General features: G+C 40.3%; 1 protein-coding gene across 1 annotated transcript in view; it reads right to left on the bottom strand.

Annotated features, from left to right (window-relative positions):
* Positions 1 to 20,978: 20,978 nt before the first annotated feature.
* The window catches only part of LOC126249181 (uncharacterized), a 511,658-nt gene continuing 505,106 nt past the window's right edge, over positions 20,979 to 27,530 (bottom strand). The window contains exon 23 of the mRNA XM_049950836.1: positions 20,979 to 26,744. The gene's annotated coding sequence lies outside the window, so the exon portion shown is untranslated. The remainder of the gene's footprint in view (positions 26,745 to 27,530) is intronic.

Below are 27,530 nucleotides of genomic sequence, written 5' to 3'. Positions count from 1 at the left end.
AGCTCCTGAGGTAAAAGACAGAATTTAAAATTACAGTTTGTATTCGAGCCTAGAAACGCGTATTTAAGGCAAATCGTCAAAATAATTTTACATCTTGAAATATCATAGGACAGTTTTGTTCAGTTACTTTACGCAATGATATAAATTTCCATACTTTCATTACAAGGCCACGTAGAAGAGGAAAGTACGAGAATCCCTATGCGGTCTCAGCTCTAAAACTCGTAAAGTTCGTATAGCTGCAGAGTGCTTAACAGGAGCGTTCCGATACAGACCAGGTTATCAGTATGTGACGTCACAAGTGTGCGCGCAGGCCTGTAGTCTAGGTGGTGTTGATTCGGCACGGGCACCCGCGAATTTCCTTCAGCTCACCGCGGGCAGGTGCTGGTACGGCAGGCACCCCGCCAGACGGTCTGATAGGGCAAATTTTGTGCGTGCACGACCTGCCTGGCTGCCTCAGCTCGGCTGGCCGAGTACGATTGTCTCTGCTAGAGAACTAGGTCGTTTACAAATGAACAGTTCGAAAGAAACGGTCCACTGAAGTGAACGGACAGTTTGAGGAACGACTTTTAGGGAATGGCTGTTCACAGTTCACTTCGTTAGCGTTCGGTCTCGTTCCCGTAAACGGTCGTTCACCACCATCTTATACACGGTGACACACGGACGGTTTTTAATGAAATAATACTCAGACAACTTTAAAATTAATGCATGTTTATTTACACAAAATCAAAGCTCATTATTTGCCATTTTAATTAAAGTTATTTGTGAAAAATAATGTCGTCAAGGTGATGTCCATCATTTCGAATGCAGGACTCAAGTCTCTTCTCAAAATCCTCCATCACTCATCCAAATTACGTGGTTTGTGGTTATAGACACAGTTCTTAAGGTACCCCCATAGAAGAAAGTCACATACTGTCAAGTCGGGAGACCTGGGAGGCCAAGGAACATAGCCAAAACGTGAGATAGTCCTGCCAGGAAACATGCGTCTGAGAACTGTCACTGAAGTGTTTGCGGTGTGCGATGTTGCCCCATCCTGATGGAAACAAAAGCGTTTTAAAGGGATTCGTCGCCTTCTTAGTTCTGGTTTCAAGAATGTTGCAAGCATACGAATGTAACGAACCGAATTAACAGTAACTGTGGCTCCTTTCTCATAAAAAAAAAAAAAGTCCAATAATGCCAACAGAGCCAAGAGCATACCAGACTGTTAATTTTTCTGAGTGTAGAGGACGCTGGTGTATAAGGTGTGGATGCTCTGGAGCCCAGTACCGTAGGTTTTGCTTGTTGACGGTCCCGTTTAAATGAAAATGAGCTTCAACGCTCATCAATAAAATTTCTTTTTCATTCGATCCCAAAATCACTTGCACTTCTCGTACAGCAAAATCAGTTTCCTTAAGTAGTTGGACAATGAGCATTTTGTATGGATGGATTTTTAATTCTTTATTCAAAATTCGTCTAACCGATTCACCATTGATTCGTAACTCACTAGCATGGCGTCTAGCTGACCGTCCTGGGCTTCTGACTGCCGCTTGCCTTACACTTTCAACATTTTCTGGTGTCGTTACTCTGCGTCTCGGGCCAGGATGCTTCTTATCCAGTATGTTTCCAGTTGATCTGAAGTTTTCCATCCATCTGAGGATTGTGTTACGGCTCGGAACAGCTCCATGGCGACTGACATTAAACCGCGCACGAAAAAATCGCTGCGTAGCAATAATAGACTCACCACTTTTCACGAAACTGTCATAGACAAACACGCGACGTTGCAAGTCCCACTGCTCCATAGTGACTGAGTAAATGAAATGGCGTCTTGTGTGGTTCAGAACTATTCCCACCACGAGCACCTCCCACCACCGCGCCCTCAGTATTACACAATTCAAAACCGACCGTCTCCCGTGTGCCACCCTGTAGAAATAAACTACTGGCCATTAAAATTGCTACAGCAAGAAGAAATGCAGATGATAAACGGGTATTCATTGGACAAATATATTATACTAGAACTGACGTATGATTACATTTTGACGCAATTTGGGTGTATAGATCCTGAGAAATCACTACCCAGAACAACCACCTCTGGCCGTAATAACGGCCTTGATACGCCTGGGCATTGAGTCAAACAGAGCTTGGACGGCGTGTACAGGTACAGCTGCCCATGCAGCTTTAACACGGTACCACAGTTCATCGAGAGTAGTGACTGGCGTATTGTGACGAGCCAATTGCTTGGCTACCATTGACCAGACGTTTTCAGTTGGTGAGAGATCTGGAGAATGTGCTGGCCAGGGCAGCAGTCGAACATTTTCTGTATCCAGAAAGGCCCGTGTTGGACTTGCAACATGCCATCGTGCATTATCCTGCTGAAATATAGGGTTTCGCAGGGATCGAATGGAGGATAGAACCACGGGTCGTAACACATCTGAAATTTAACGTCCACTGTTCAAAGTGCCGTCAATGCGAACAAGATTTGACCGAGACATGTAACCAATGGCACCCCATACCATCACGCCGGGTGATACGCTATTATGGCGGTGACGAATACACGCTTCCAATGTGCGTTCACCGCAATGTCGCCAAACACTGATGCGACCATCATGATGCTGTAAACAGAAACCTGGATTCATCCGAAAAAATGACGTTGTGCCATTCGTGCATCCAGGTTTAACCGCAGCCATGATCTCCGAGCTGATAGTTCATGCTGCTGCAAACGTCGTCGAACTGTTCGTGCAGATGGTTGTTGTCTTGCAAACGTCCCTAGCTGTTGACTCAGGGATCGAGACGTGGCTGCACGATCCGTTACAGCCATGCGGATAAGATGCCTGTCATCTCGACTGCTAGTGATACGAGGCCGTTGGGATCCAGCTTGGCGTTCCGTATTATCCTCCTGAACCCGCCGATTCCATATTCTGCTAACAGTCATTGGATCTCGACCCCGCGAGCAGCAATGTCGCGATACGATAAACCACAATCGCGATAGGCTACAATCCGACCTTTATCAAAGTCGGAAACGTGATGTTACGCATTTCTCCTCCTTACACGAGGTATCACAACAACGTTTCACCAGGCAACTCCGGTCAACTGCTGTTTGTGTATAAGAAATCGGTAGGAAACTTTCCTCATGTCAGCACGTTGTACGTGTCGCCACCGGCGCCAACCTTGCGTGAATGCTCTGAAAAGCTAATCATTTGCATATCACAGTATCTTCTTCCTGTCGGTTAAATTTCGCGTCTGTAGCACGTCATCTTCGTGGTGTAGCAATTTTAATGGCCAGTAGTGTATTAAGTTGTACATTATATATACAAATTTTTCAGGTAACAAAAAGATAAATCCGCTGTTCTCTTCGTTGTTCTCATTAACTGCACAACACATACTTATTAAAGGCAAGTAATTCTTTTGCTTGACTAAGAAAATGAGCGCAACTATTTCCATATATGTTTTAACGACAGATTTATAAACTTATTGTTAATAAAATTATTAATTTAGTATAACAAAGTTTACATAAAACTTGCGATTTTCGCATTTATTCCAAAAATAAAATTTGGCATTTAGGGAGGCTTTTATTTTTCAAGTTTAGTTGTTTCTTTGTGGTACGTCCTGGTTTGGTTTGTTTCCACAAAGAAATGAGTTGGCTTAGAATGAAAAGGGGAAGCGGTGCCTCTCCATTTGAAATATCGTAGAAATGCATAAAATAGTATTTACGTTTTATCTCAACAATTATTGTTCATAGGTGGTTCGTTAGCGAAATACATTTTTACTTCCAGCTTCATTACTAATACAATGCTGTTGCATTAATTTTAGTAATCGCCGCGCGGGGTAGCCGAGTGGTCTGAGCGCCTTGGCACGGCTCGCGCGGCTCCCCCCGTCGGAGGCTCGAGTCCTCCCTCGGGCATGGGTGTGTGTGTTGTCTTCAGCGTAAGTTAGTTTAAGTTAGATTATGTAGTGTGTAAGCCTTGGAGCGATGGCCTCGGCAGTTTCATCCCATAAGAACTTACCACCATAATTAAATTTTTGTCAGACAACCAATAAACCTACTATTTACTAAGCGTTTGAGGCACATACGATGAGAAAATTATAACATATTTTAAGCATACTTACATTTCGATAAAATCTCTTTTTTACAGTATGTCTGGAATCCTGTGCGAATACGCAGACATAATCTGAAGTATATGTATAGATTCATGCCACTGTGAAGAATCTGTCTTAAGGAATTTGTCACTCAAATAAAATCTGTTTCTAAGTATTTTGTGGTGTTGTGATAGAAACTAACGATTTAACTAGAAAGCCATTCAGCACAGGTTTCATGAATAACATTTTCCTCCCCTTTCTCGTAGTTCGTTAAATGACCAAAACACGCATAAAATTATCAGCTTTGAGTTAGTATTGGATTCTCCTATCCTTTTCTTTTCTTTTAAATACATTTGTGTGTAAAATTTATGTTTTCAGTACATTAATAGGTATTTAGTGAATTGTTTGAATTTCTTTTCACTCTCGGCGGTTAATGGGTGCCTCTGCCCGATCAGAACTTCTCTTTCTCGAATAACTGATGACTGATTCCATACATGAAGATTGGGGCCCCTTTCGACTGCTTACTGGTCAAAAACTGGTTATCTTTTTCAATTGTAAAGATCTTCAAAGCAGTTCTGTGTGCTACGTCATCAAGGTGCTGAAGAAAAACTCTTTTGTTTTCACTTAAGAAACTCCCACAACCTCCGAGCATATTTATGTAGCTGATCTCCGTTACTGATACACTATGTGATCAAAAGTATCCGGACAACCCCAAAAACATACGTTTTTCATATTAGGTGCATTTTGCTGCCACCTACTGCCAGGAACTCCATATCAGCGACCTCAGTAGTCATTAGACATCGTGGCAGAGCAGAATGGGCGCTCCGCGGACTTCGAACGAGCTCAGGTGATTGGGTGTCACTTGTGTCATACGTCTGTACGCGAGATTTACCCACTCCAAAATATCCCTAGGTCCACTGTTTCAGATATGACAGTGAAGTGGAAACGTGAAGGGACATGTACAGCACAAAAGCGTACAGGCCGACCTCGTCTGTCGAGTGACAGAGACCACCGACAGTTCAAATGGCTCTGAGCACTATGGTCATCAGTCCCCTAGAACTTATAACTACTTAAACCTACCTAACCTAAGGACATCACACACATCCATGTCCGAGGCAGGATTCGAACGTGCGACCGTAGCAGTCGCGCGGCTCCGGACTGAGCGCCTAGAACCGCTAGACCACCGCGGCCAGCCCGCCGACAGTTGAAGAGGGTCGTAATGTGTAATAGGGAGACATCTATCCAGGCCATCTCACAGAAATTCCAAACTGCATCACGATCCACTGCAAGTACTATGACAGTTAGGGGGGAGGTGAGAAAACTTGGATTTCATAGTCGAGCGGTTGCTCATAAACCACACATCATGCCGTTAAATGCCAAACGACGCCTCGCTTCGTGTAAGGAGCGTAAACATTGGACGACTGAACAGTGGAAAAACGTTCTGTGGAGTGACGAATCACGACACACAATGTGGCGATCCGATGGTAGGGTGTGGGTATGGCAAATGCCCGATGAACGTCATCTGCCAGCGTGTGTAGTATCAACAGTAAAATTCGGAGGCTGTGGTGTTATGGTGTGGTCGTATGTTTCATGGATAGGGCTTGCACCCGTCGTTGTTTTGCGTGGCACTATCACAACCCAGGCCTACATTGATGTTTTAAGCACCTTCTTGCTTCTCACTGTTGAAGAGCAATTCGGGGATGGCGACTGCATCTTTCAACACGATCGAGCACCTGTTCATAATGCAAGGGCTATGGCGGAGTGGTTACACGACAATAACATTCCTGTAACGGACTAGCCTCCACAGAGACCTGACCTGAATCCTATAGAACAATTCTGGGATGTTTTGGAACGCCGACTTCGTGCCAGACCTTACTGACTGACTTCGATACCTCTCCTCAGCGCAGCACTCCGTGAAGAATGGGCTTCCGTTCCCCAAGAAACCTTCCAGCACCTGATTGAACGTATGCCTGCGAGAGTGGAAGCTGTCTTCAAGGCTAAGGGTGGACCAACAGCATACTGGATTCCAGCATTACCGACGGAGGACGCCACGGACTTGTAAGTCATATTCAGCCAGGTGTCCGGATACTTTTGATCACTTAGTGTACAAAACTTCTAATTTTAGAAACCACTTTCTAAATTTCTTTGTAGGAAATCGTAATTTTTCCAAATAAACTTTCCCTTCCCACATTGATAGTACGGCGTTTTGATGCATAGTTTATTTACATTCCAGCTCAATATCAAATAAAACAGCCATGTCGGTTTGACAGATGACAGTTTACACTGAGGTGACAAAAGTCCTAATATCGTATCGGACCTCCTTTTGCCAGGCATAGTACACAGGTCGATGTGGCATGGACTCGACAAATGATTGGAAGTCCCCTGCACAAGTACTGGGCCATGCTGCCTCGATAGCCATCCATAATTGGTTGCCGATGTAGGATTTTATGCACGAAATGTTCGATGGGACTCATGTTGGGCTATCTGGGCGGCCACGTCACTCGCTCGAATCGTCCAGAATGTTCTTCAAGCCAATTGCGAACAATTGTGGCCAGGTGACATGGCGTATTGTCATTCATAATAGTTCCGTCTTTTTGCTGTAAATGGTCTCTCAGAAGCCGAACATAACAATTTTCAGTCAATTATCTGTTCAGGTGGACGAGAGGACCATTCCACGTAAACGCAGCCCATACCGTTTTTGAGGCACCACCAGCTTGCATAGTGCTTCGTCGGTTCTGCGCCACATTCGAACCCTACCACCAGCTCTTACCAACTGAAATCGGGGCTCATCTGACCGCGTCACGGTTTTTCAGTTGTCTAGTGTCTAACAGGTATGGTCACGAACCCAGGAGAGACGCTGCAGGCGATGTCCTGTTATATAGTGGAGTCGTCGTGTGACAAGGGCCTCCCGTCGGGTAGACCGTTCGCCTGGTGCAAGTCTTCCAATTCGACGCCACTTCGGTGACTTGCGCGTCGATGGGGATGAAATGATGATGATCAGGATAACACAACACCCAGTCCCTGAGCGGGGGAAATCTCCGACACAGCCCCTTAGGATTGACATTCTGCCGCGCTGACCATTCAGCTACCGGGGGCGGACGCCCTGTTAGTATAGGCACTTGCATTGGTTGTCTTTGCCATGGCCCATTAACATCAGATATCGCCGCACTGTCCAAACGGATACGTTCGTCGTATGTCCCACATTGATTTCTGCGGTTATTTCAGACAGTGACAACTCTAACAAGGGAACCTCCCCATCGCACCCCCCTCAGATTTAGTTATAAGCTGGCACAGTGGATAGGCCTTGAAAAACCGAACACAGATCAATCGAGAAAACAGGAAGAAGTTGTGTGGAACTATGAAAACTATAAGCAAAATATACAAACTGAGTAGTCCATGCGGAAGAAATGCAATATCAAGGATACTGTGAGCGCAGGAGCGCTGTGGTCTCGTGGTTAGCGTGAGCAGCTGCGGAACGAGAGGTCTTCAGTTCAAGACTTCCCTCGAGTGAAAAGATTAATTTTTTGTGTATTTGGACCGCAAGTTCAGCAACAAGTGAATAGGGTACTTGCGCAAACGCCGAATGTCATTGTGAATTGCAGTGCGTCAGGAAAAATGGAGAAAAGACTAGTGAAAGACTTTAATGAACGTGTGATTGCTCCTTATGCGAACAAACATTTTGCCTTAATTCTTGACAGCTATACAGGACAGAAGGATCTGGCATTGTACAGTTTTAGTGTGGGAGTAGACGTGATTACCATTCCTCCAGGTTGTACACCTCTTGTGCAACCGTTAGATGTGTTTGGTTTTCGGTAAGTGAAATACTTTGTGAAAAGATTCTCTGATTTTGCGAAGCTGCACAGGTACACAGAGCAGTATGGTTTACGTGATCGTGTGTCAATTATCAAAGTTCAGGCACTCACACATAATCAACTTCGCTCTCCAAAATTCCAGCACATGTTCAGATTTGCTTGGACATATGCAGGATTTGACGGTCTACACACTGAAAAATTTGAAAACGTTAAAAACATATGTTTTGACAGAGCACAGGGAAAACTGTGCGACTGTGAAACTGTTGCATTCATTTGTTGCAGTTTATGTGACAAACTCTTATGTTTTCATCACTTTTTTGGGAGTGATTATCACATCCACAAGAAAACCCAAATCGGGCAAAGTAGAAGAATCTTTTTACCCATTCGCCAAGTGTGCAAGTTAGGTGGGTCGACGACATATTCCTGTCATGTAACGCACATGCCGTCACCAGTGTCGTATAGAATATATCAGACGTGTTTTCCTGTGGAGTGATCGGTTGACCTATGACCTTGCGATCAAATGTTTTCAGTTCCCATTGGAGAGGCACGTCCTTTCGTCTACTAATCGCACGGTTTTGCGGTGGGGTCGCAAAACACAGACACTAAACTTATTACAGTGAACAGAGACGTCAATGAACGGACGGACAGATCATAACTTTGCGAAAATAAAGAAAGTAAAATGTTTACTCAATGGAAGACTTGAACCAAGGGCCTCACGTTCGGCAGCTGCTCACACTAACTACGGGACCACGGCGCTCCTGAGATCACACTATCCTTGATGTTGCCTATCATGCACATGGACTACTCAGTTTGTATATTTTGCCTATTTTTTGATAGTTCCACACAACTTCTTCCTGTTTTCTCGATTGATCTGTGTTCAGTTTTTCAACGCCTATCCACTGTGCTAACTTATAACTAAATCTCAGGGGGGTGCGATGGGGAGGTTCCCTTGTAAGCAAACATCGCTGCTGTCGGTCATTAAGGAAGGCTGTCGGCCACTGCGTTGTCTGTGGTGAGAGGTAATGCCTGAAATTTGATATTCTCAGCACACTCTTGACACTGTGGATCTCGGAATATTGAATTCCCAAATGATTTCCGAAATGGAATGTCCCATGCGTCTAGCTCCAACTACCATTCCACGTTCAAAGTCTATTAATTCCTGTCGGGTGACCATAATTCTGTCGGAAACCTTTTCACATGAAACATCTCAGTACAAATGACGCAATACTACCGCCATCTGTATATGCGCATGTCACTGCACCGTGAGTTTTGTCGCCTCATTGTATATTATAGCTACATTATAACTTACGTCCTACGAATATATGCTGTTCCAAAACACTAGTACAGTGAGGATCCTCGAAAAGGTTCAGTTTGTTGCAGTTAAACGTCAGATAATGGGTTAACGGCGTTTAAGGATTTCAAATGCTTCCAGAATGAGATTTTCACTCTGGAGCGGAGTGTGCGCTGATATGAAACTTCCTGGCAGATTAAAACTGTGTGCCGGACCGAGACTCGAACTCGGGACCTTTGCCTTTCGCGGGCAAGTGCTCTACCAACTGAGCTACCCAAGCACGACTCACGCCCCGTCCTCACAGCTTCGCAGAAGAGCTTCTGTTAAGTTTGGAAGGTAGGAGACGAGGTACTGGCAGAAGTAAAGCTGTGAGGACGGGGCGTGAGTCGTGCTTGGGTAGCTCAGTTGGTAGAGCACTTGCCCGCGAAAGGCAAAGGTCCCGAGTTCGAGTCTCGGTCCGGCACACAGTTTTAATCTGCCAGGAAGTTTCATTTCAGGAGCTGTATGACACAGGACAAAGTTACAACTCGCATCTCATTGCTGTAGTGCAGTGGGTACAGAGATGGAGTTACTATTACGCAAACTCCAGTTCGCGTCTTGCCACCTGTAAAAATTTTATTATTCGCATTCGTGTGTCTGATAGATTGTAGGACTTTTGTTATTAATTTATTACAAGTATTTTCTGTAATATTCGATGTTATTTACATATGAGAGTGCTCTCTCAGGAGCTTGTTGTCATTGTCAATAATTTACAAATCAAGCATGAAACACGGAAATGCGAATGAATATTCAAAACACATTGATTATCTGGTCATCTATGACGTCATCAATGATTTCCTCACTGCCATCTCTACCTTGTCTGACAAAGGCCAATTACACTATGTATAAAGTAGCGTCAAATACAAATTTTGGCAGGATATTCAAATTTTGCAGCAAAATTAAAAAAAAAAAAGCCGGCCCAACTGCGCTAGTGTGTTTACTACGGAAGCAAGGTTGTTCTATATATGAATTGGTGGGAAATGCAAGGTGGTGCATTGCCAAGCTGGCTAACTTGGAAAACTGAGACAGGCTCCGTGATGTCAGAATTTAGCTCAGAACTTGTTGGACTATTCATAACAGTGGAAAATTCTGGCAGACTCCCCCAGAGCTAGAACACTGGCCTGGGCTATGACGACACAATCCGAGATTTGGAATGCTGATGGTGATTGAACATGGCGTCTGGAGCATGCTGGTGCATCTCTATGACATCAGAATCCGAGACCCAGAATACTGATACTATATCTGTGACATCAGAACCCAAGATGGCTGACCTGGAATACAGTTTGTCGATTGAACATGGCGATCGGGGCATAATGGGACAGGCTCTATGACGTAAAAATCCAAGATCTGCAATACTGACTCTGGCTCTATGGTGTCAGAGAACAAGGATGTTTATGCAGGTCCAGGCTTGTCTGCTGTTCACAGGATGTCCTACTGAACATGTTTCCCCAAGCTACTCTACACTGAGGTGTATGATGGCCCCTTCTCCTAACGCAAAGTTTAGATCTCTCCACTAGCACCATTATTTAAACAAACACTGGAAGGGGCTTCCGGACACACCCCCGTGCCACCGCCCAAATTACTCCCCTGCGTCTTTATTTCAACAGATACATTTTCAGGGAAAGCTCCTTTACCATTGTCGAGTCACTTCACATCACTGCTGCTCCCAAAAGTTGGGCAGGGCTGTCAGCCTCCCACGTCTGGTCACCGGTAGTCAACTCACCTCTCTGCAGAGAGACACCACACACATACTACTGATTCGACAATCTAGTGCGGAATGGAGTACAGCGACATTGTAACCAGTGTCTGCATGACCTGAATCAAAATGATGGGGAACATGAAAAATGCAGGAAACATGGAAATAATCTATAACTCAAAATAAAAAAATTACGATATGAACATTTGTCCTCCTCTTGGCGGGCCTGAATCTGGAAAAAAATTATAAATTGAGGTACTATGCTTGTAAAATTCACCATAAAATTTGTGTATAGGATGAACGGTGACTATTTCACACACAGTACCATAACCAACATTACAGTGATAGCCAACACATTAACTTGTGTGTACCAGGTATGTAGCAACAGCATTTCAGAATGAAACATGCTTGTTTACAAGTCGAATCGTAACCATTAAAAATGTGGCAAATACATGTGATGTGTAAGTATAATATTTTTTGCAAGAATAATGGTCAATAATATACTTTCAAATCACATATCAAGACAAAAAACATAAATACAATCACGAGACGAGTCTCACATCATCTTCTGGACGTAATTTGCACCCAAGAGCTTCCACGCTAGCACTGGAAGAGAGAAAGTTACTTGCATCCATAAATACAGGGTGTTTCAAAAATGACCGGTATATTTGAAACGGCAATAAAAACTAAACGAGCAGCGATAGAAATACACCGTTTGTTGCAGTATGCTTGGGACAACAGTACATTTTCAGGCGGACAAACTTTCGAAATTACAGTAGTTACAATTTTCAACAACAAATGGCGCTGCAAGTGATGTGACAGATATAGAAGACAACGCAGTCTGTGGGTGCGCCATTCTGTACGTCGTCTTTCTGCTGTAAGCGTGTGCTGTTCACAACGTGCAAGTGTGCTGTAGACAACATGGTTTATTCCTTAGAGCAGAGGATTTTTCTGGTGTTGGAATTCCACCGCCTAGAACACAGTGTTGTTGCAACAAGACGAAGTTTGCAAGGGAGGTTTAATGTAACCAAAGGACCGAAAAGCGATACAATAAAGGATCTGTTTGCAAAATTTCAACGGACTGGGAACGTGACGGATGAACGTGCTGGAAAGGTAGGGCAACCGCGTACGGCAACCACAGAGGGCAACGCGCAGCTAGTGCAGCAGGTGATCCAACAGCGGCCTCGGGTTTCCGTTCGCCGTGTTGCAGCTGCGGTCCAAATGACGCCAACGTCCACGTATCGTCTCATGCGCCAGAGTTTACACCTCTATCCATACAAAATTCAAACGCGGCAACCCCTCAGCGCCGCTACCATTACAGCACGAGAGGCATTCGCTAACGATATAGTGCACAGGATTGATGACGGCGATATGCATGTGGGCAGCATTTGGTTTACTGACGAAGCTTATTTTTACCTGGACGGCTTCGTCAATAAACAGAACTGGCGCATATGGGGAACCGAAAAGCCCCATGTTGCAGTCGCATCGTCCCTGCATCCTCAAAAAGTACTGGTCTGGGCCGCCATTTCTTCCAAAGGAATCATTGGGCCATTTTTCAGATCCGAAACGATTACTGCATCACGCTATCTGGACATTCTTCGTGAATTTGTGGCGGTATAAACTGCCTTAGACGACACTGCGAACACCTCATGGTTTATGCAAGATGGTGCCCGGCCACATCGCACGGCCGACGTCTTTAATTTCCTGAATTAATATTTCGATGATCGTGTGATTGCTTTGGGCTATCCGAAACATACAGGAGGCGGCGTGGATTGGCCTCCCTATTCGCCAGACATGAACCCCTGTGACTTCTTTCTGTGGGGACACTTGAAAGACCAGGTGTACCGCCAGAATCCACAAACAATTGAACAGCTGAAGCAGTACATCTCATCTGCATGTGAAGCCATTCCGCCAGACACGTTGTCAAAGGTTTCGGGTAATTTCATTCAGAGACTACGCCATATTATTGCTACGCATGGTGGATATGTGGAAAATATCGTACTATAGAGTTTCCCAGACCGCAGCGCCATCTGTTGTTGAAAATTGTAACTACTGTAATTTCGAAAGATTGTCTGCCTGAAAATGTACTGTTGTCCCAAGCATATTGCAACAAACGGTGTATTTCTATCGCTGCTCGTTTAGTTTTTATTGCCGTTTCAAATATACCGGTCATTTTTGAAACACCCTGTACATCACAGCAATATGACACAATCGGCTTGACGCGCTGTTGCTTGGAATGCTATGGCTCCTTATGTGACTCCACCAGCCAGCATCGGTAAATGGTGTGTGTAAAGGCTTGCAGGGTATACATAATCGCTTTTCTAAGGCTTGTATCAGACGTTTCCACTGAATTTCGAAGTTGGATGTCGGAATACTACGAGAAAAGTGGTATCGTTTCTGCAGAAAAAAAAAAAAAACTATATTTGCTGCCAGTTATTGAAAAATAGGAATGGCTGCTAAATAGCATATCGGTATACATTGCAGCGTTGATTCTGTGTTACAGGAGAAGAGAATGTTGCTGATGGCACAGACATATTTCAGACGTGTCAGGCAAAACGTAGAATCCATCCTTTATTGCGTATTATTTTATAATGAAAGTTGTAGTTTACAAAACCAAAGAACTGTGCTATCGTAACGGCGAAAAGTTTCTGTGGTCGTAATCATCTGAATTGAGATGGGACTTCTGTTAGGTGGCAGGCTATGCTTTTGAAGGGGTTGTATGGCAGAAGCAGATGTTATATTTTCAGGGTCGTTTGATGAGCAGGCAAGAGTCTAATTTCAGCTCACTATTCGTACAGTAGCAGTTAGATTCCGAGGCAGGATTCGAACCTACGACCGTAGCAGTTGCGCGGTTCCAGACTGAAGCGCCAGAACCACTCTGCCACAATGGCCGGCGTAGAACAGTTCACACCTCACTAAAGAATCGTTAGATGTGAATGGTAGCAATTGCAGAAGTTATGCAGTTTGCTGTAAATGGTGACTTCAGAAGAATTATAGAAGAAAAATTTAATGTGGCGTTCCACAAACTTGGGGGCTGGTGTCGAAGTGTTAAATTGTCACTAGCACCTCACAAAACGACATGCCTCCTGCTGAAAGGGAACCTAGTAAGAAACCCTAAAAAATTAAATGATTTAACAGTTAGGAGAAATACAGTAACAAGATATCTACCGATATTTCTGGACAAATGTCGTAACATTGCACATCATATAGAGGAAGCAGGCAGAAAAGGTACAAACGTGATGAATAAAATTATAAACATTGAGAATAGGCCATTTCGGCCTCCCTTGAAAACAATCAGAGCAGACCACCAATCTATATTAACATCAATCGTAGGATATGTTGCGAGTGTTAGGACTCATGGATAGCAGCTAGTGAAGCCAGCCTCAGTAGGGAGAAGAGTTCAACGAGGCATGCTACTAAGATTAATGGGCACCTACTGCACTATGCCAAATGATGCTTTCTTAGTAATTCTAGAAATATACCCATTGGACTTTGCAATTAGGAAAAGGGGAGCTTTTTATTTGTTAAAGAAAGGCAATCAAATAGAAGTACGAAGGGTGCTTGGAACTGACGTAAATTCGAAAAAGGCAATAAAAGATCACATATTACAACTGTGGCAAAATGAATGGGACACTTCACGCATAGGCAGGAGAACGTATTAATTTCTCTGTAACATCAGGGAGAGATTAAAAATGTGATTTCTTAACCCATCAAGTGGATTGATACATTACCTGAGTGGCCATGGCCCACATGCTACGTATCTATTCAAATGAATGGTAACTGTGCCTGCAGCAGTTTGGGCACACCAGGACAAACAATGTGGGACTGCGCGCACTATGAAGATACGGTGGGTAATGGACGTCAGGTATTAAGGATGATGCATCCCGAAGCAGCACTAAGGAGCAAGTTGACCTGGGGCATCTTGGCCAATACTGCAGCCTCAGTATCCAGGAAGGCCAAGGAAGACATCACAAGGCATTAAACCATAACTCAGCAGATAAGTGAGATTAGAGACTACCAAATTAAAGTGTTCCAAGAATCTACATTGCATTGGTGCAAGTGATCCTGGAAGTGCAGAAATGGTTCAAATGGCTCTGAGCACTATGGGACTCAACTACTGTGGTTATTAGTCCCCTAGAACTTAGAACTAGTTAAACCTAACTAACCTAAGGACATCACAAACATCCATGCCCGAGGCAGGATTCGAACCTGCGACCGTAGCGGTCTTGCGGTTCCAGACTGCAGCGCCTTTAACCGCATGGCCACTTCGGCCGGCTGGAAGTGCAGACTTTAAGATGTAACAGTGATGACTGGAATGGCTTGCTATAGTGGGAACACTGCTGATGTGCTGCCTGATGCCCAAGGAATACAGCAGACAGTGCCTGTTGATCAGGGCGGATCCAGTAGTGGAAACAACCATCTATTGACCAAAATGAATGAACAAACATAGAACAGATTTTGTAGTGCTTATGGAAGCATTAGTAGTTGGACAACTGGTTAAGGGTTTTATTGTAGTAGTAGTAGTAGTAGTAGTTGTTGTTGTTGTTGTTGTTGTTGTTGTATATTAAAAATGAGTAACAGAAATAAATAGTTAATAAATAATTTATTACTATTCAAGGAAATGTGATTTGTATGGCTTATTTTAGCTTTTCAGATAATAGGCTGTAATTGTGAAGAATAAACAAATAAAACAAACAAATAAAAAAAACTCACCACCTTCTCTTGTTTTGGTCCTTAAGGAAGAGACCTGTACAGACATTCAGGTACCTCATTGAAAGCGTCCCCAACAGAGTTCAAGACATCATAAAGGTAAAGGGTGGGCATACCCCATATTAATATCCACCCATAGGTGCTCAGAAACTTTTGTTTGATTTAGTGTACATTTCTCCACTTTATTAAAACTACATGTCATTTACATTTATCATGTGGCCCTACAAAAATGCCACATCAGTTTCCAGCTGCACCTCTGTTGAAACTTGAATAACAGGGACCTGACTGCCAACATGTGCTGTGACTGGTGATAATTAAGTGAATTGCCAGAAGTGTTCAATAACAGATTAAACACACACATCCCACTAATGAACTTTGTTATGGCACAGTGGCAGTGGTGGACATTGAGAGCATTCATTGGAAGAAAAAGCTTGATGGCATTTAGTTTCAATCACATTATAGTTTCTGTTTGAGATTTAACATTATCGAATATTCAAACACGTACATGTGACGTATTCTGCATCTGAAAACAATGAACCTATAATTTTCTAAACCTACAGCTTACTTTGTAAGGTCTCATCCTACTACTATAATGCAACAGGAAATCCTACGTACTGATAAAAGTATATTCAAACACGCACCTTAGTGTCTGTTCTACGGTTTCTGAGTAGTGAAGATTTATTAGTACGATGTTCAGCAGTACCTGTCATTTCAGCTGTTGTGTGGGTGGTAAGGTAAGTTAACAAATGGCAGTACCTCTACAACAAGCACTCATTTTGAATATTGATGTTAGAAAACATTGCAGCAGTAGAAGAGAATGTTAATCAACGTATTACTGTAAACAGCAGAGATACGGGTTGTAGTGTCAGTTAAATACATCTTACTCTTCATGATGCCAAGCGGGTCCATGCAATGTTTGCAAGATAGGTGGCACATTATTAGACTGCACAGCTAAAACACCATATTTGCTACATGTAAAGAACTTTGTGCAGTTTCCATCGTAAAAGTAATAATGCCTAGGCATACTTGTTATGGGAAATAAATCCTGATCTATTATCATCCACCTGAAATCAAAGGAGCAAACAGGAAGATAAGCCACCGTGATTCCTGAAAAAAATCCAAGAAGTTTCACACTGAACCAACCACTGGAAAATGTATCTGACCAGAACTGTCAGTTAAAGAACTGCCTTGTCAAGTGACACACACACACACACACACACACACACACACACACACACACCTGCAGAGATTTCCCCATCTCTAGATGTCTTGATGGAGGCATCGGGACATGATCTGTACGGGATAAGCTGCACCATAAGCACCCACATACTTAAGAAGCGCTAGAGAACCTGCAGTACATGACTGGCATGATTATGCTGGGAAGTAGTGTAATTACAGTGGTTTTTATAAGTAAGAGAAAACTCACAGTTACAACAGAACTTAAAACATGATTGATATTTCAGCTGTGCACTCCAACGATTAAGACAGCACCCCCCCCCCCCTTTCCTCTTTGGCTATAAGCCTGAACCTATTATCATCCATTAAACTTCCAAATCAGATACTGTCTTCAGTTGAGGCACAGATCTCCATGCATTATCATATGTAACTGTGACAGTGCAGATGACATCCTCAATGTTTATGCATGCCCTTAACCAAAGCAATACGATAATTTCATCTGGTCAATGCATGTGTGCAGACAGTTTGTCTTGCAAACAAATACCTACTCAACAAAAGATTATATATTTTTTAGTTTTCCTTAGTTTATGGAAATAAGTGTACATTAATTCTGCAGGTAAGCCTCCTTCCAATACTTAGAGGTCAATGTGAACATCTGACCACCACAAGTAGTCCACTTGACAATCCTCAGCACTGTCATAGTTTTCCTTAGTGGGAGGACTAGTATCAGCCGCTTGCCACTGTACAGACGTCTGAGCTATTTTGATGAGAAGTAGGGTCTGGCTTTGAAAGCCAACATTCACTACTGGGAAAGCAGTTTGCTAACTACATGCATGTCCAGTGATGTCTTAGGCAGATGTCAGCATCTACACTGAATTTGTTTCTGAAGGAAATGCTAATTGAGGTAGTTGTTTGAAATATCTCCACATTACAAAAAAATATACAAATATAATCACATTGTCGACAGCACTGAGTATTTTGGGCCATAATGTTCAAACAAAACATAAAATACAGTAACAGCTCAATACACTACCGTCTGAAATACTGCAAATTCAGATATAACACTGTGTAAAATTTTATTACAGTTTGGAGGTAACATTTGTATAGTACCATTTACCCCACTAATCTTCGAGCCTTGAAAAGAATAATCAAAAGGGATTGGGATAACCAAACTCAAACTGAGTTTGTCTTACCATTATATTGGGATTGTTGGTGGACAGAAACCCAAATACTTGTCTCACAGTTAACAATTTGGTGTAGTCAATGAAGTGATTGTGTAAAAATGCTTGACAATAAAATGAGTGCTACTGTAATGCGCATCATGCCTGATTCACTCAGTCTACAGATTTCTGTATGCTTGTTACAACATTGCTGAAGCGAAAAATGTATTCTATTTGTGATAAAATTACTGATCATCTGAGGAATAGTGACACAAAAACATGTTCAGCATGTGAGTGTTATATAACTGAAGGAACAATCAGGGATGAATGAGAGACAAGAATAAATTTAGAAGTTTTGTAAGTGGGAGTGGACAGAAAAAGGATGAAACTAAGAAATGGTTAGCACACTGGACTCGCATTCGGGAGGACGACGGTTCAATCCCGTCTCTAGCCATCCTGATTTAGGTTTTCCGTGATTTCCCTAAATCGTTTCAGGCAAATGCCGGGATGGTTCCTTTGAAAGGGCACGGCCGATTTCCTTCCCCATCCTTCCCTAACCCGAGCTTGCGCTCCGTCTCTAATGACCTCGTTGTCGACGGGACGTTAAACAACACTAACCTAACCTAACCTAAAACTAAGAAAAATAGTGAATTTGACAAATGTCTTTATAGACGATTTTTAGTAAAGCAAATTGAAGCTGTGCCACCTTTTGGTCCAACCTTTAAAGCCCAAGCTGCAAAATTTCACTTTGATTTACAGAGCAGAAAGACTTCATTGCCTCCGACAAATGGTTTTCATAGTGGCAATGACACCACGGGATTAGCCAGCATAGAAAGAGACGAAAGGTCTTCAGATGGTGAATGTGCTTCATGATTTCCTAGGATTCTACACAAATTATTACTAGGTGAAAATTTAAATGATGATCAAGTGGATAGTTGAGATGAAATGGCAATTCGTTTTCAACTTCTCACAACCAGAACTCTTGCTGTGAAGCATCCAGGAAATAGGATGGGTTTCAAAATGAATAAAGACAAATTACCCTCCTCTTTCCTCCAAATAAATGGAGCAGTCATACACTGAAATCTCTTTGTATAGGTAAAAGTAAAAGCCCAGAATGTTTTCAGTCTATAAACATGTGTTCATTACAGATCACTTACACGCAGTCAAAGCATGCTTTGATGACATGTGGCAGCTTCTTAAACTAGTTTCAAGTAGATTTTGTTCTGTTAGTGAGGAAGCATCAGTGATCACTTAAGCTGACAGAAGCAGCTCATGGAATCCTTGATCACTGATACGCTTCAGCCAGAAGACAGAAAAGTGAAAAAAATTGTTTTTCACAATGGCATTAATTTGCCCATTGAAGAGCATTTAAGGCTTAATATTGCCATGAACTGCTCACTTCAATAGTACCATTGGAGAACATTTAAGGCTTATTATTGCCATGAACTGCCCACTTCAATAGTAAATTACAGATTTCAATACCATTTCTATCTCCTTATCTGAGACTGTTGCATATTCAACAGAGCTGGTGTGACTACTATTAGGAATTGCTGAAACAAGTGTACCATTGAAGAAAATGCAACTGGTAAGGAATGTAGTGATGCAGGTTTCAACAGTAGTGCATTATGTCCTGCAGTACAGTGCAATACTGATCTCGAAGACTTGAACCATTCTGCAATCACTGACAAAGAGGACTCCATTTCAGAATCAGAGAGACCAAGAAATTATTGATGCTCTATGAAATGAGAATGGTGAAGTGGTTGATGATGATGATCCCAGCACACCTGAAATATTGGATAATGTACACAAAGTAGTTACATGGCTGGAGAGACAAAGTGACGCAAATCATATTAAGTTGTTACGACTGATGAAAAAAAAAAAAGTGAAATGAGCCGCCAAAAATAACTAACTAACTTCTTTAAAGTAGTAGAAGAATGAACCTGCAGTAGCTTGTACATCGTTTTGCACATAATTATGTACTTTGAAGTGTATTTTAGATACCATAGTGAAGTACAGTATTTCATTTGGAACTACTGTAGTATTATTGTTTGGTTACTGTTTGACTGAATTTATTTGATCACTGTATTTGGCATTTTTTTAATGTTTCACTTCTAATATTCTTTAAAATTAAATACTGTACAAAATACAGTACATATAACATTGCATTATTACTCTTCCAAACTTTTAATGTGTCATTTGTCATTATCCAAACTTTAAATGTGCCACACAGAATATACTGCAGTTACACTACAGTGTGAGGGTACAGCATATTCCCCCCCCCCCCCCCCCCCAGACAACCATATTATATCTACCTTTTACTGTATGTTCTTCAACATTACAGTTGCACTAACATGATACAGGCACCAGCTACTTACTAAATGAGTTCATGGTGAAACACTCAGTATCTGTGTTTATAGATGCGAAATATCACTCACTCTATTTTTATAATGACATCTACCTTCACCTGGGCCACCTTAACAGAAAATTAACTATTTAGTCATTTTAGGAAAATGAATTTTTTTTTTTTGTCTTACCAGTATTTCGATACTTCTACAACTGGAAAGCAAAATTCACATTCAAAATATCACATAAATGTTTCTTGAATTATGCATTAGCTTTCATTGCGCTTTGAAGTATTTCTTATGGGGTATGCTGACAAAAATGCACAAGCAATAATATAAATCTCTTATACGGAATTCTGGTGTCATGGGATGACTAAAGAAAAGCATGATGTTACAGTAATATATTCTTTGGCACAACTAAATCATGTTATAAACTGGGGTTTTTGCACCTACGCATCTCAAACAGTAATTTTGAAGTATGTCTTGAGTCGTATTCACACTATCAACTCTGAAATGAGAGAACACCATTGCCAGGTTTGTAAATATCAGTTCAGCTGTTTTCTCACAGCAGGACAAAAATATTTCTGAGTGATAGTCCCTCCCCCCTCCCCCACTACACACATACACACACCACATGTATAACTTCCTTTGTAAATGTCATCATATACACAGAAAATATGAGTTATAGTAGGATTTCTAGCATATAAACTTTATTTTGTTTCTGTACCATAATAATACATCTAGGAGGAATGCACAGACAAAATTAACAGACAGATAAGTGCAGATAGCTATATTTCAGGTTTTTCTATGACTAAACAAAGATTACAGTGAGCTACCTACATTATATACATTTTAGGAGTAATTAATGGAATTATCTTCACAAACAAATACTTAAACAATTAAAATTTCATTCTATCATCATGTGAACACACAGGTTTGTAAATTATGAAAGTCCAGTGGAATATACATTACAGTTATACAGCTCAAACGAACATCAAATTATGAATCTTCAAAAAAGAAAAGCAGTCGAAGTGCTTATACATAGCTTAACAAAGTCCTTTTCAGAGAGCAGTGAAATGAAGTCCACACAGTATGTTACCAACTGTCAGATGATATACAACATTCAGTAACAACATTATACATGGTCATTTCAACATTTTAAAACAGCTGATTCATTAAATGAGAAAGTAGTGTGTGAACTATATTTTGATTCATAAATCATTTTGCAAAGTAACACTCAAATCTGGGATGGAAATACAAACAGAATTCATTCAACAATTAACAAACGTGCCTTGAATGTTTAGTCAAATATCATTAATCTTGTGCCAAAGAAGAGAGCAAACTGCATATAGATCAAATGTTTTCAAATGCAACCCAGCCAATGAATACTAATTTCTCCTGAGGCATTATCTGCAAACTATGAAACATTAACTTTTCCTCATATCTTGACTGAATGGCATTTTTCATATTAATAAACTAAAATAAACTGATTATTAAAAACAATACCAATTTTATTTCATCTTGTTAACTGATAATCCTAAGCAGGAATCACAGCTATTGTTAAGGTTGTAATTTCTTTTGTTCTGTGTATCCTTGGTTACTGTCTGCAGTTTGTCACATAGTTCAGGATGCTGTTTTACTGCCGTGGAGACCTTTGTCTCAAAAAATGTAAGAACTGCACTAACACTACCCAGCATTTGAAGAGATCTTGAGCGTGTCCTGGGAAATAATTAAGAATAAGCAGCAATAAGAAGCAATAAACCTACAACATTTTGCTTTGAACACAATTTTAGCAATGAAAGCTTTGAATAAAATGTGTACCCATGTAGAACATGGATTTGGCAGTCACAAAGGAGGAAAGGAGAGTGATCACAGTGTGACAAAGGGCAGCTTTTGTTCATATATGTGTTATGCATTTTGCATACAAACAGGCTATTTCACCCAGTGAGAAACAATAGAAGAAAACAGCACTGATAACACAGTAAACGATCAAGGTTTGGATCCTGCAGCGTAAAGTCATATATTAGTCTTTCATATTTAAATTTTAAGAAATTTGCAGTGAAACTTGTATGATTCTTACTTAATTCAGAGTGTTGGTCAGCTTCAATATGTGTTACAAGTATGCACAAAACCAACATGAAGTGTTTAAGTGAAGCAAGGATTCAGATCTCTCAATCAACATCACATAAGTGGGCAACAGTGTGTGAAACTGCAAGTGAGCAGGAAAACTATCACTTGTCAAAGAAGGTTCTATCATTTTATTTGAGTTCCTCAGTGCATCCACAGACATCGACAGTGCAGTAATGCAGAGCGAGAGTGCTTCAAATATGCTGACATATTTAGTTATCAATGGTAATCAAGTACTTTTATTTATAATCAACAGTTCAATGAAAATAAAGTAATAAAACACAGAGCACTTATTTTAAACACACAACTTGCACAAAAATCTCAGAATAAAACACTTCTTGGTGTATCATGCAAGGAACTAATCAAGACTCTGACAGCTTTATGCTGCATGTCCCTAACGAAAATTGTCAGCACACTCCTCTCTGCCATTTCTGAACGTATTTTCAAACTGTTTTGTGGTGTAAGTGGAACAGCCCAAACAAAACTTGTTAATCAGGTATTTCATTTGATGCAAGTGGTAACGCAAAATTTGATTTCGGATTCCTTTATAACAATTGTCGTCTGCACTGCACCATTAAGTCTCCAAATTATACAGTAACCTCAAATTGGTCTGGAGCTATATTCAGTTAATGAATATATGATGAAAGTCAACAAAACAGAAGAACAATAAGCTTCTGCAGCATCACAAGAATTCAGCTGCTGACACCATGGCACAGCTCAGTGGCGTAATGGGACTGCAAACTCAGCATGGTGCAGCACAGCTGTCTTATGCAGTTGCTGCTGGAAACACAAATGTTTCTCCTTGTTTCGTGATCACTACCAATAAATACCTTTATAGTTAACACTGTACAACATTAATCCAAGGTTGCTCTAGTGATACAGCAAATCTGCTATCAATTTGGACAACTCTTTGTGTATAATGATAAACTAACTCACATTTTCTGTCAAAATGAATGTTTCCAGGTGAACAAACTTAGACATAACAGAAATTAAACTGCAAATAAGGAAAATGGCACCACACAGCTCTTAGGAGGGACACACTGCAGAAAAAAGGAAAAGGTAGCTTATATTGCATGACTGTTCTCATCTTCGGCATTTTATCAATGTAATATCGTATATAAACATTTCTTGTCTTAAAATATCTTCCCAGTGAAGCAATAGATGCTACAGTATTTCATATCAATCCAATAAATCCTCTGTTTCCATGATATGACTGTAATCTATAGTCTAAGAACACAGGATAGTTTTCATAATTTACCTTCAGCCACATTCTCTCTCTCTCTCTCTCTCTCTCTCTCTCACACACACACACACACACACACACACACACACACACAAAACAAAACAAAACAAACACACACACACTGTCCATACACATATGGGCATAACAAATAGGGTAAAAAATTTAAATACTATTTCAGTAAATGTCCATTAAATGCACTTAGATATCTAATAATACTTAAACATATTCCTTCCATACTTAGACTCTTGCATACTTAGACTCTTGCACTTTTCAGTTACGTTTATATCTGCCATGGTATTGTTTAACTGGACATGAGAATTTTTACAACAAACATCTTCCATTTAGTACATTAATCTATAACCAGAATCTCTATGCCTTGTAGCTTTTATTCACAAATGAATTTACAAACACCTTAAATGTATAATTAACATAATATTTGCACCACAGAAAATTTCTAGATAATTGCCTACTCCTTTGTGACATCAAATAGTTTTACAAAATTTCTAGTTTTCAGCTATTCATTCTGTTCTGCATTACACCCTCCACTGCTTTTATATGTAATGATCTTTCGTAAAAGGCAGAGAGGTGTTCTTCAGTAACAAGGTATTAACTGTGAACTGATATCCAAATGGAAATATGCCACATCAATTCAAACTGCAACAAAACTGACAGCATATTAATACAATATGAACAAGAATGTAAAGTATGAAGGTCTAAAAATACTAACAACAACAACAGCATGTCAAAACAGCTGTACATATGAAATACAATCAAAAGGTCCTGGCTGACTGATACACTTTTAAATACTCACTCAACTATGTGCTTTCAGAACCAAAGTGTCCCACTTCCACAGATGCAGGTTAAGTGTTGTCTGAAGGTAAGAAAGTGGTGGCAGGTAACTGAGAAATACAGATAAAGAAGAAAAGCTCAGGAGATGCAGCAGAGGACAGGAGTAAAATGAAAGGAACACTGATAATACAATATCAGATTGAATAACTGTGAACTTGCTGATATATGAACAGTGAGATGTAATGAAGTGGAGGAAAACATAATTAAGAAATGAGTAGAATAAAAATATAAGTGTATATAGTAAAGATTACAATATTCATGATGGTAGTGGTGATGAAAAATTAAGATATCTGAGTAACCAAATTTGGAGCACAAAAAATGAAGGTTGCGTGAAAGATCTGGAAGCAGTGACAAGTATTAACAAATTTAATGACACATAATTATTATTTTAGGAAGCAAAGACAATCCAGAAAAAGTGAAACAACAACATGGGACATCTGGGCTTAGCTGTCAGTAATCATTGCATTCTTTATTTCAGATTCTTTTTAATGCTCTAGATTTGGTATTGTTTCTAGTAGCCTGACTGTACTGATACAATGTTGATAAATCACTGCACAAAATTCTTCACCAGATTCTTGCTGTAAATGATGTGCATAGCCAAATCATAAGACAGTGTCCAATTTCTACACTATTTTGTAAATCACAGTCAATTACATACTAAAAATAACAGTAAAAAGGGAAAGTGTTCTTTCAACAAATTTTGTAGTGCACTGAATGTAGAGAGAGAAAGGGAAGGGGGAGTAATCACAATAGAGCAGTGCTAATATGCTATGCCACACACTTTTTGTTTCTATACTGGTTTATACATAACTGTACTGAAGTATTTTGTTTTGTTTTTTTATATACATTTCCTTAATTTAAATAACATTCAGCAGTGGAGGTTTAAATAAATACACCACAATTATAAGATCCAATTGACTAAATGTTCGTTCATAACACCACAGTTGACACAGCATATTTTGCTAGATCTGGGCTATCTGAATGTATCCGTAGAACAACTGTCATTACGACTGATTTTGTGAACACTTTCATCCAAAATGGACACATATGGTATAAATTTAGGATTTCGAGAGCAATAAATGCAGCAAATTAATAAATAGGTTAATTTGAAAATTTCACACTTCCCACAACAAATGAGCCAGATCAATCAGGAATTAACCATCATTTTTAGATCAGGTTTACAGCCCAGATTTTGATGAGGCTGGTAATACGGATATTTTGTATATTACAGCCCAGACTTCAATGAGTCTGGTAACACAGATATTTTGCTTATTCAGAAACAATATTTTCTGAAGTATTAGCACCCCTACTACAAATCTCTGGTTGTCTTTAATTACAAAGATTTTTTCATTTGTTGTATTAATACATTCCAAACTTTTTACCAATATTCATCTTACCATCATATTAATTGCACAGAATTTTAGTTTTGTGTATCTGCTTGAAGAGCAAGAATTTGTCAACTTGTTGCCTAAGTAGTTCTGAAGCTAAATGAAGCAATGAGTTCTGGCAAAAAGATAGCATTAACATTAGTCATAAAGAGTCACTCACACACTTCGTATTTGTGATAATTCGCATACCAGTTGCCGCCTTGAAATGTCTTTGTTTACTAAGAGATTACATTTACAGCTTTTCCCAAGACCTGTCCAGCATGAATCATCTCTCATAATTACATAAAATATTACACATTTATACAATACAATACAGCTTTCTCTTTTTAACTTGCAAGCTATTCAAAGTGTTCGGTACCCACTGTCAGGACATTATTTTTTTTCACATTTGCTCTTATAATAATAATTTGTACAAAAGATTCACTAAAATGTTTGTACTATTTCACAGTTTTTTGCAGTCACAATCATGCACCAACCACAAGATTTTGCTGAACTGTTAGCTGCTCTCAGTCTATACCATTTTTATTTACTTGCTTTGCTTCTACTAACAGGTATCATCAGATAGTGAAGAAAGACCAAATAACATAAAATCTGGTGAACATCAAATAGAAATTATTTCAGATATTTCGGTGGGGTTTGCTTCATTCCTTCAGAGAGGATTTTAGCTATCAAATGATAATGGGGATGAAAAATAGAAAATTACATGATTCTTAGCAGCAATGTTTGATGCCGTCACTAACGTTCTTTGTTATACACACTATACTCAACAAATTTCCAAAGTCCCACACTCTACATCACTGTGTAATCCACCATATCCCAATCAATCAGCTACAGGCTTGACATTTTTAACTTCACTGCAATCTGTAAATAAATAAGTGCATGAGTAAATAAAAAGTAAAGTATTACATGAATTATTTACAAAATTTAGAAAAAGTCCTTTTAAATTAGTTAGTCATGGTCAGTAGTTCCAGAGTAATCAACAAGAATGAAATTATTTTGTTCCAAAAATGAACTTTTGCTTATTAAGTGTGAAACCAAATCACAAGATAAGTCAAATAGGTGTTACTGCCAAACAATGCGTACTAAATAATTTTACACTCTTTGTGGAACATTAGTTTGATTAATTGTGCAACTGAGATAATCTGATCTTCAATTCAGTTGTATTCCTCTGTAATTTACACTCTAATTTCCTTGTTCACAAAACATTTCCAACAAGCAAGCTGCCCGACATAATTATAAGCTGAATCATCATAACTGATGGTGCAAGACTGAAGATGATACGTAATCCTCAGGACTGTCTACTGGAAAGGAAATAAAGGAAGAAACAATGACAGACAAAATAGGAAACAAGAGTTGGGAAAAAATTACAATGATAAGGTCTTTGCTTCAAGTCTCTTGATTTACTTTATTTAAATTTCATTCAATTGGGTGGGTGGGGTGAGACGGGAAGGGGGGAGGGGGGCAGGCGGGATTATGCCCAAATGTTTGTCAAAATGTTTTGCCTAATCAGACTAATGCTGAATGCAATTATTTGATAGTAAATTAATATGCGTCTGACCGTTACAAATGTATAAACCCAATGGAAATTTGATACCATATTTAAACATAAATATGCACATAGATCATTTGTGAATACTGGAGACAATG

Source organism: Schistocerca nitens, chromosome 3 (assembly GCF_023898315.1).
Source record: "Schistocerca nitens isolate TAMUIC-IGC-003100 chromosome 3, iqSchNite1.1, whole genome shotgun sequence".
NCBI classification, from domain to species: Eukaryota; Metazoa; Arthropoda; class Insecta; order Orthoptera; family Acrididae; genus Schistocerca; species Schistocerca nitens.
This window is presented reverse-complemented; position numbering and strand designations above follow the sequence as displayed.